Here is an 8046-nt window from a genome sequence, read left to right on the forward strand (position 1 = left end):
GTTTTTTATGGTATCGCTTGTGGGTATACTACCGGGATTATTTATAGTCCTGTTTTCGAGATTCATTTCATTGCACGTTAGCAGCCTGAAAATAATGGTGCTTCATTCAACTATAGTTTGGAGTAATATTGACACCTGTAACCAATGTGAGTCTGTTTTCCAGCTTTATTGGATCGCTTGGGGTCTGCTACCGGGACTTTTCTTAGTCCATTTTCGATTTTTATTGTATTGCACGCTAGCCTTTAAATCGGCCGTCCTCTTGACTTCCGGTTTACAGACACGGAATACGGGAGTCGCGTACTCGCGTCCCCTCACTCCCCGATATTAGATTTCACAGATATTTGATCGGCAATACGGTGAGTGTTGGGCTTATGGGTCTTGAGTGTATATTTTTGTGTTGTAACAGGTAACTCGGTAACTCGGTCATGGTTTTCCGCGACTGAGGTTTATCCTCAGCAGCCTTTTAGTCGCCAGGTCATGTTAATTTTTGAAAATAGTTACAAGATACTTCTTGTTTTTTTTTTTTTTTGACCTGGTTTCTAAATATAGTTGTAGCTTTGATCCACTGGTTTTCTTTAACTTTGTGGCCATAACATTGGGCATTGATTTGCTTATTAAATATGTTGGTTCTGCTTGGTTTTTCATGCCAGATCTGGATTGTTGAAAATTGATGGTGTACCTGAGATTCACTGACGTATGGGTCGTTTACTCTTCGTGCCTGTAAGGATATGGCCTCTGTAACAAGGTAATTGTAGTACGGTACTGTTGACCTATGTGACGTTGAATAGCCTTTGAACATTATACCACAATACTTAATATCACTGACGTTGCTTATACTTTTTCTCCTTTCACGTGTTCATGTCTTGTATATAGGAGCTCAGTCCACATGTTGCCTATCAGATCGAATTCAATGAACACTGATGAAGACATATGCAGTTGGACTTTCGTTTAAATTAGGTGGTTGGATTTCTAATCATTAATAGCATGTTGATCGGCACAGGGGTGTATTTATTGCATGGGTTTTTAAGTTTTTGGTTAGCACAACCGAGATTGGTTTATCCGTTAAATATAGAGGCTGTCTCTTAAGGTTTTGCTTTGGTGTTTATTGTTAGATGAACTTACTTTCTCTTCCTCTGTTGGTCCTATTCCACGCTTTTGGGTGATTTTTCAATTCAAGGGACACTTTTTTGGTAAATACTTCGGTTAATATATACATTTTTTCTTGGGTCTAAATTAGAGTTCTTTACTCAACTTTCATTTTTTCAAGTACAAAGTTCTAGTATTTTGGTTTTTAACTCAATGAATACATTTTCAATTTTAGCCCTGAAGAAGTCGTTGGGGATTTGAACGAGGATTTCCCGTGACGAAACACGTGTTGGCTTGAGTTGTACCATAATGCAAGTGTTTTCAAACATGGCATGAGCTGTACTATTATTGGAGATGCGCTCAAACATATGAGAAGACTATTCAAAATCTTCAAATAGGAATGGACTCTTTCAATGTTTATTAAAAGTGGAATTTTGTGTTTTTTCAAAATCACGTACTGTGTGTTCTTGTTTGTATACAAATAAGTGTTTATGAGGTGTGCCGCACTTTGTATCTGAGTCCGTGTCACTGGTTTCAGCTCCTGTCCCCGCCGTGGAGCTCCCCTCGTCCTCCATCCCACTGGTGAAGTCCGATTCCGTAGTGTGGCCCTCCATGGCCATGTGGGATGCAGCCCCCTCGTGCTCCGGTGCCACTGCTCTTCCGCCTGATGATGCTAATGCACACAAGAACAGGGAGACCACAAAAAGGGGGGGGATGACAGAAGAAAGACATGTTGAGTGCATGCATTACCGCTACCGTTGGCTGACACGACAGACACAGAAGCCCCCTGCACTACGCTGCGCTCTTGGGCTCCACTGTTTAATTCCTGGGAAATGGCCTACAAGGCTATGGACGACATGTGCACACATGGATGACACGGGGCATGACTAGGTGTACTTGGCACTCTACAGAGGTGGGGTGGGGTGCCACATGGCCTGCCTTATGGAGGGACCTTGCCTACTAAACTCCCCCTGGCCTAGGGAAACCCACAGCCCACCTCCCACACCCAGACACCTCCACTGCGCGCAAAATCAGCAGAATGCGAGTGTACTCACCCCCTTGTGGCTGCTGTGATGCCCTCAAGCGCCCATCCAACTCCGGGTACGCCACCGCCACGATCCTGAACATCAGGTGGGTCATCGTGCGACGGGCACCCCTCCCACGTTGGGAGGCCATCCCCAGCTGAGCCTCCGCCGTCTTCTTGCTCCAGCGGCGAATGTCCTCCCATCTTTTCCGGCAGTGGGTGCTCCGTCTGTGGTAGACCCCCAGGGTCCGGACGTCCTTGGTGATGGCACGCTAAATATGTTTTTTCTGGTGGGCGCTGACCTACATGATTTGTACAGGGGGAAGAGAAACTTATTACCAACTGCACCGTCAAAGTGATTGGCCCCCATCCCTACCCTTGCCATGTGGCACATGCACTCACCGTCCTTTCATGCACACCGCACTCTCCCCCCTTCCTTCTTACATCCACCCCTCTCCACACAGGCATAGCCCATACAGCATGCTCCCAGTGTACTTAGCTGTTTGTCTGGAGGACCGTAGAGTAGCGTGTACTGGGGGAGGACCCCGTCCGCGAGTTTCTCCAACTTTTCTGATGTGAAGGCAGGGGCCCTTTCCCCAGACACTAGAGCCATTGTCTCTTCCAGACCGAGGTCACAGCAGCACTTGTAGTGTAGGTCCTCTCCTGTCGAAGATCAGGTATTGAGTGATTGTACAGATAGAAAATGGCGGTCATGTCCGCGGCGGTGCGTACCGTCACCGTCGGCGTACATCGACATTGGCTCCTGGGACCCATAGGGTCCAATGTTAACCAATGCAGCATTGCACCACGGTCTTTGACCGCCTACCGCGACGGTGTACAACGCCAGCGCAGTTACCTCACATCCCATTGTCCCACTTTACAGGTCAGGCAGCCACCATTTCAGGGGCCCACATGGCTTTATTTTCAACTGCGTCACTCATACCTAGGCCTAGACTCAACACACATACAGGCCACTTTTTGATTATGAATGGTGTTCTGTGTAAGCTGTGGGTACATACCTCTGAGTTGTTTGACCCTGTGCTCGCTGTTGTCCTTCATAGGCACCATCCACTGGGACATGTGAGGAGATGGCGACATCCTCCGGTGTACCGACCGTTGGTGGACCTGTCGACAATGGAGGAAAGACATGTCATCATCACATACAGGCTAGACCGTGCCACAATCCAGGAACTGTGTACCCAGTTGGAGCCAGACCTGATGCCAGCCATCCGCCATCCCACAGTAATCCCCCCTCAAGTGCAGGTGCTGTCAGTGCTCCATTTCCTTGCAATTGGGTCATTTCAAACAACAGTGGCCATAGCATCAGGGATGTCCCAGCCTAAGTTCTCCAGAGTGTTGTCCAGAGTGTTGTCTGCCCTGCTGAAACACATGCGGAGCTACATCGTTTTCCCTCAGGTGGAGGATTTGCCTACAGTGAAAGGTGATTTCTATGCCCTGGGACATATCCCCAACATCATAGGTGCCATTGATGGGACCCATGTGGCTTTGGTACCCCCCCACAGGAGTGAACAGGTGTACAGAAACCGGAAGACTTATCATTTCATGAATGTACAGATGGCATGTTTGGCAGACCAGTACATCTCCCATGTGAATGCCATGTTCCCTGGCTCAGTGCATGACGCCTACATCCTGCGGAATAGCAGCATCCCTTATGTGATGGGTCAACTCCAGAGGCACCGTGTGTGGCTATTAGGTGAGCACCTGGAAGCTAGTCAGTGGGAATGGTTGTCTGGGTCTGGGGATATCCCTCCAGGTTAGTGTGTGTCTAACAGTTGTCCCTCGCCATTTGCAGGTGACTGGTTACCCCAACCTGTCATGGCTACTGACCCCAGTGAGGAATCCCAGGACAAGGGCAGAGGAACGCTACAATGAGGCCCATGGGCGAACTAGGAGGGTGATCGAGCGGACCTTAGGCCTCCTGAAGGCCAGGTTCAGGTGCCTCCATATGACAGGTGGATCCCTATTCTACTCACCAAAGAAGGTGTACCAGATCATCGTGGCCTGCTGTATGCTTCACAACTTGGCTTTGCGACGACAGGTGCCTTTTCTGCAGGAGGATGGTCCAGATGGCGGTGTTGTTGCAGCTGTGGAGCCTGTGGACAGTGAAGACGAGTAAGCAGAGGAAGAAGACATGGACAACAGGGACCTCGTGATCCAGCAATATTTCCAGTGAAACACAGGTAAGAATACAAACCTGCCTACTACATGTACTTAAACACTACTACCTCTCTACTGTCTGTCGTTTTCACCCAGTGTATGGTCACTGAGTTGTCACTTTCCCTTATGATTCCACAGATGTGGGTCCCACTGTGTGACATCTGCTTTGATTCCTCATAGACTAGAGCTGTGTGACATAAGTATGTTGACATTACCAATTAAAATGCTGTTTGCCACAGTTATTGCTAATACAGTATTCCGAAATCACAGACAGACTCCAGATTGTTTTGTGCTTTAAGGGTGTTTATTTAAGTGCTCAGTATTGGAGGGGGTTGTAAAATGGTGAGGGGTGATGGCGGAGGAATGTCCATGGCAGAGTCCAGTCTATTAGTCTCACAGGTGCATTGCCCAGATGGGCATAGGAAGTGGAGCTGGGGCAGTTTAAGGATGGACAGGGTGACAAAGTGGGACAGTAGGATGACAATCAGGGTTGTGTCATTTCTTGGCGGGGGTCTTGGCATCGTTCTCTTTCTTTGTCCTGGATCTCAGGGACCGTTTGCGAGGTGGTTCTCCCTCTGCAGGGGGTGGGGTGCTGGTGTGGTGGTCCTGTGGCGGTGCCTCCTGTCCACTAGCGCCGGTGGAGGTGGTGGGCAGTTCATCGTCCATGCTAGTGTCAGGGGCCCCTTGTAGTGCCGCAGTGTCCCTCCTGGTGTTGAGTACTTCCTTCAGTACCCCTACGATGGTGCCCAGGGTGGAATTGATGGTTCTGAGTTCCTCCCTGAAGCCCATATACTGTTCCTCCTGCAGGTGCTGGGTCTCCTGAAACTTGGCCAGTACCGTTGCCATCGTCTCCTGGGAGTGGTGGTAGGCTCCCATGATGGAGGAGAGGGCCTCGTGGAGAGTGGGCCCCCTGGGCCTGTCCGCCCCCTGTCGCACAGCAGCCCTCCCTGTTCCCCTGTGTTCCTGTGCCTCCGTCCCCTGGACCGTGTGCCCACTTCCACTGCCCCCAGGTCCCTGTTGTTGTTGGGGTGTTGGGTTAGCCTGGGTTCCCTGTAGTGGTGGACACACAGCTGATTAACATGTCCTGGGGACGGAGGTATGGGCCCACTGGGTGGGTGCTCTGCTGGTGTTTCCAGAGGGGGGAAGCTCTGTAGTGGCCTGTGACTGAGTGAGGGGAACCGACTGTCCCGAGGTCCCCGATGGGCTGGTCATCTAGATCCAGTTGGACAGAGGTGCTGTCATCACTGTGGGCCTCTTCTGTTGGTGGTGTGGACATGTGTGGTCCCTCCTGTCCGGTGACGTTGGGTAGGGGTCCTGCAGGGGTATAAAAGCATGATTATTGCATCTGTGTGTGTCATGGTGTGCAATGGGTTGGTGACCGTGTACCCCAGTGCTAGCATTCCTGTGTGGGACCTTGTGTGATGATGGTTTAGGGGGGTGTATGGGTATGTGCAGTGGGCATGCTTTAGTGATGGGTGTCCATGCTTTGTTGCTGCATGCAGGGCTTGGTGTTAGAATGTGTGGTTTGTGATGTTGGGACATTTGTGAGGAGTTGGAGTGATGGGGGTGAGGGTGAGGGTGAGGGTGGGGGTATGTGCTGGCATGCAGGTAGTGTGGGGGATGTAATAGTTAAGATTTGACTTACCGGAGTCCATTCCTCCACCTACTCCTGCGAGGCCCTCAGGATGCAGAATCGCCAAGACCTGCTCCTCCCATGTTGTTAGTTGTGGGGAAGGAGGTGGGGGTCTGCCGCCAGTCCGCTGAACCGCCAGGTGGTGTCTTGAGGCCACGGAACGCACCTTCCCCCGTAGGTCGTTCCACCTCTTCCTGATTTCCTCCCGATTTCTTGGGTGCTGTCCCACTGCGTTGACCCTGTCCACTATTCTTCGCCATAGCTCCATCTTCCTTGCAATGGAGGTGTGCTGCACCTGTGCTCCGAATAGCTGTGGCTCTACCCCGACGATTTCCTCCACCATGACCCTGAGCTCCTCCTCCGAGAACCTGGGGTGTCTTTGCCGTGCCATGGGGTGGTGTAAGTGATGTGTGGGGTGGTGTGTGGGGTGATAAGTGTGCTGATATGTAGTGGTGTGTAGTGTGAGGTGCATGGAAGTTATGTGGGTGATGGTGTTGTGTGCCTGTGGATGCTAGTGTTGTTGATGGTGGTGTCTCTCTCTGGCTTTCGTTCGTGATTTGTGGTCGTAAGGGTTTGTGGGTGTGTGTTTTATATTGTATTGGGTGTGTGGGAGTGGTGTGTGTATGTGCATCAGGTGTGTGTATTTGGAATTGTCCAATGTGGTTGTGTTTTGTATGTGTGTGTGTATTTTGAGCGCGGCGGTGTGTTCCGCCAATGGAATACCGCAGTTGAAAGACCGCAGCGTGGCTTCGTGGGTCGTGATAGTGTGGGCGTATTTCTGTTGGCGTGACGGTGTCGGTTTTGTTTTTGCCAGTTTATCACTGACCTTTGGTGTGGCGGACTTGTGTGGGTGGCGGATTCCGAGCTGTGGGTCATAATAGCTGTGGCGGAATTCCCAGCCACGGCGGTGTGTTGGCGGTCTTCTGCACGGCAGTAAGCGGCTTTTACCACCAATGTTGTAATGACCGCCATAGTATGTTGCAAACGATTCTATTCCTGTGGCTCACTATATAACTTTATATATCACAAAATCGGGCAAAACAGATGAAGGAAATGTCGGAGGAGGTTTCTACAGAAAAATCTCTGTCAAAGAAATTATACAGTTTCAGCTTGAAAATGATCTCACATGGGGGACAAGTTCATTTGAGTAATGTGACAGGTTGAGATCAGTTAGCTTGTTCTCAAAGTCTAGAGGAATTGTTTGGGTTAGTCTTGGCCTTGCCAACATGTGAAACAGAGTCTTGAAATCTTTCCCAGAAATTCAGAACCTAGCAGAGTTTGATCCAGAGAGTACAGATATTCTAAAAATAAATATGTTGGATACCTACTATCCCAGAAGAAGTGCACACCTTGAAAATGTCTTTACACAATTCTGCAGCACTATAGGTACAAAAATAATGTTTTGAACAACATTGATGAAGCCAAATATGGTGTAGCAGGCTGTGACAGTTTCTTGGTTTGGCATGCAAAAGGTAACTTAATAAACATCAGAAAACGTACTTGTCAAACTGCTCAGACAATATTTTTTTCTACTTGGCACTTCTCCAGCAATTCAAACCTTGGGGTTCTGAAACAGTGTTACTTGGACAGTATGACTGGTATGAAGATTCTTTCAATGATATAAAAGAGAACATTCAGTGGCCAATATTTCCCAACTACCTGAAAATGTTGCTTGAAGAAATTGAATGTGAGGAAACAATTGCTACTGAGGTAGCAAAGGATAATTCACAAAGCAGCTTGAGTTCTGGACCTCTCAATCAAGATCCTCTTGGACAGCCCATAATTGAAAATGAAGCTTCCATAGTGTTGAATGAGGTGGAGACAGCAATGCAACAAGCTAGAGAAGAAAATTTTGGCTTGAAAGTTACTAGAACAACTTAATGATGAGCAGAAAGAGATACATGTGGAGTTATACAAAAAATAGAACATGGATTCCTCCTTCAGAACAGCTAATTAAATGTTCAAGTTTTAAGCCAGTTCTTTTGTATGTCAATGGACAAGCTGACAAAAATCCATTGTGTGTCTAATGCCCACTCTTCAACAATGTACTTCTTTCAATGAAGAATTACTACAACTGGAGAAATAACAAATATTGGAATTGATATCAATTGATAAAATGGAACAT

The 8046-nt window shown here is 48.5% G+C and overlaps 1 long non-coding RNA gene across 1 annotated transcript; it reads left to right on the forward strand.

Moving 5' to 3' along the window:
* Positions 1-240: 240 nt before the first annotated feature.
* LOC138303068 (uncharacterized) lies at positions 241-1539 on the forward strand. The gene is made up of 4 exons (XR_011205401.1): positions 241-356; positions 651-745; positions 874-957; positions 1322-1539. It is a non-coding gene; the product is annotated as an uncharacterized lncRNA (long non-coding RNA).
* Positions 1540-8046: the final 6507 nt, after the last annotated feature.

Source organism: Pleurodeles waltl, chromosome 1_2 (assembly GCF_031143425.1).
Source record: "Pleurodeles waltl isolate 20211129_DDA chromosome 1_2, aPleWal1.hap1.20221129, whole genome shotgun sequence".
Taxonomy (NCBI): domain Eukaryota; kingdom Metazoa; phylum Chordata; class Amphibia; order Caudata; family Salamandridae; genus Pleurodeles; species Pleurodeles waltl.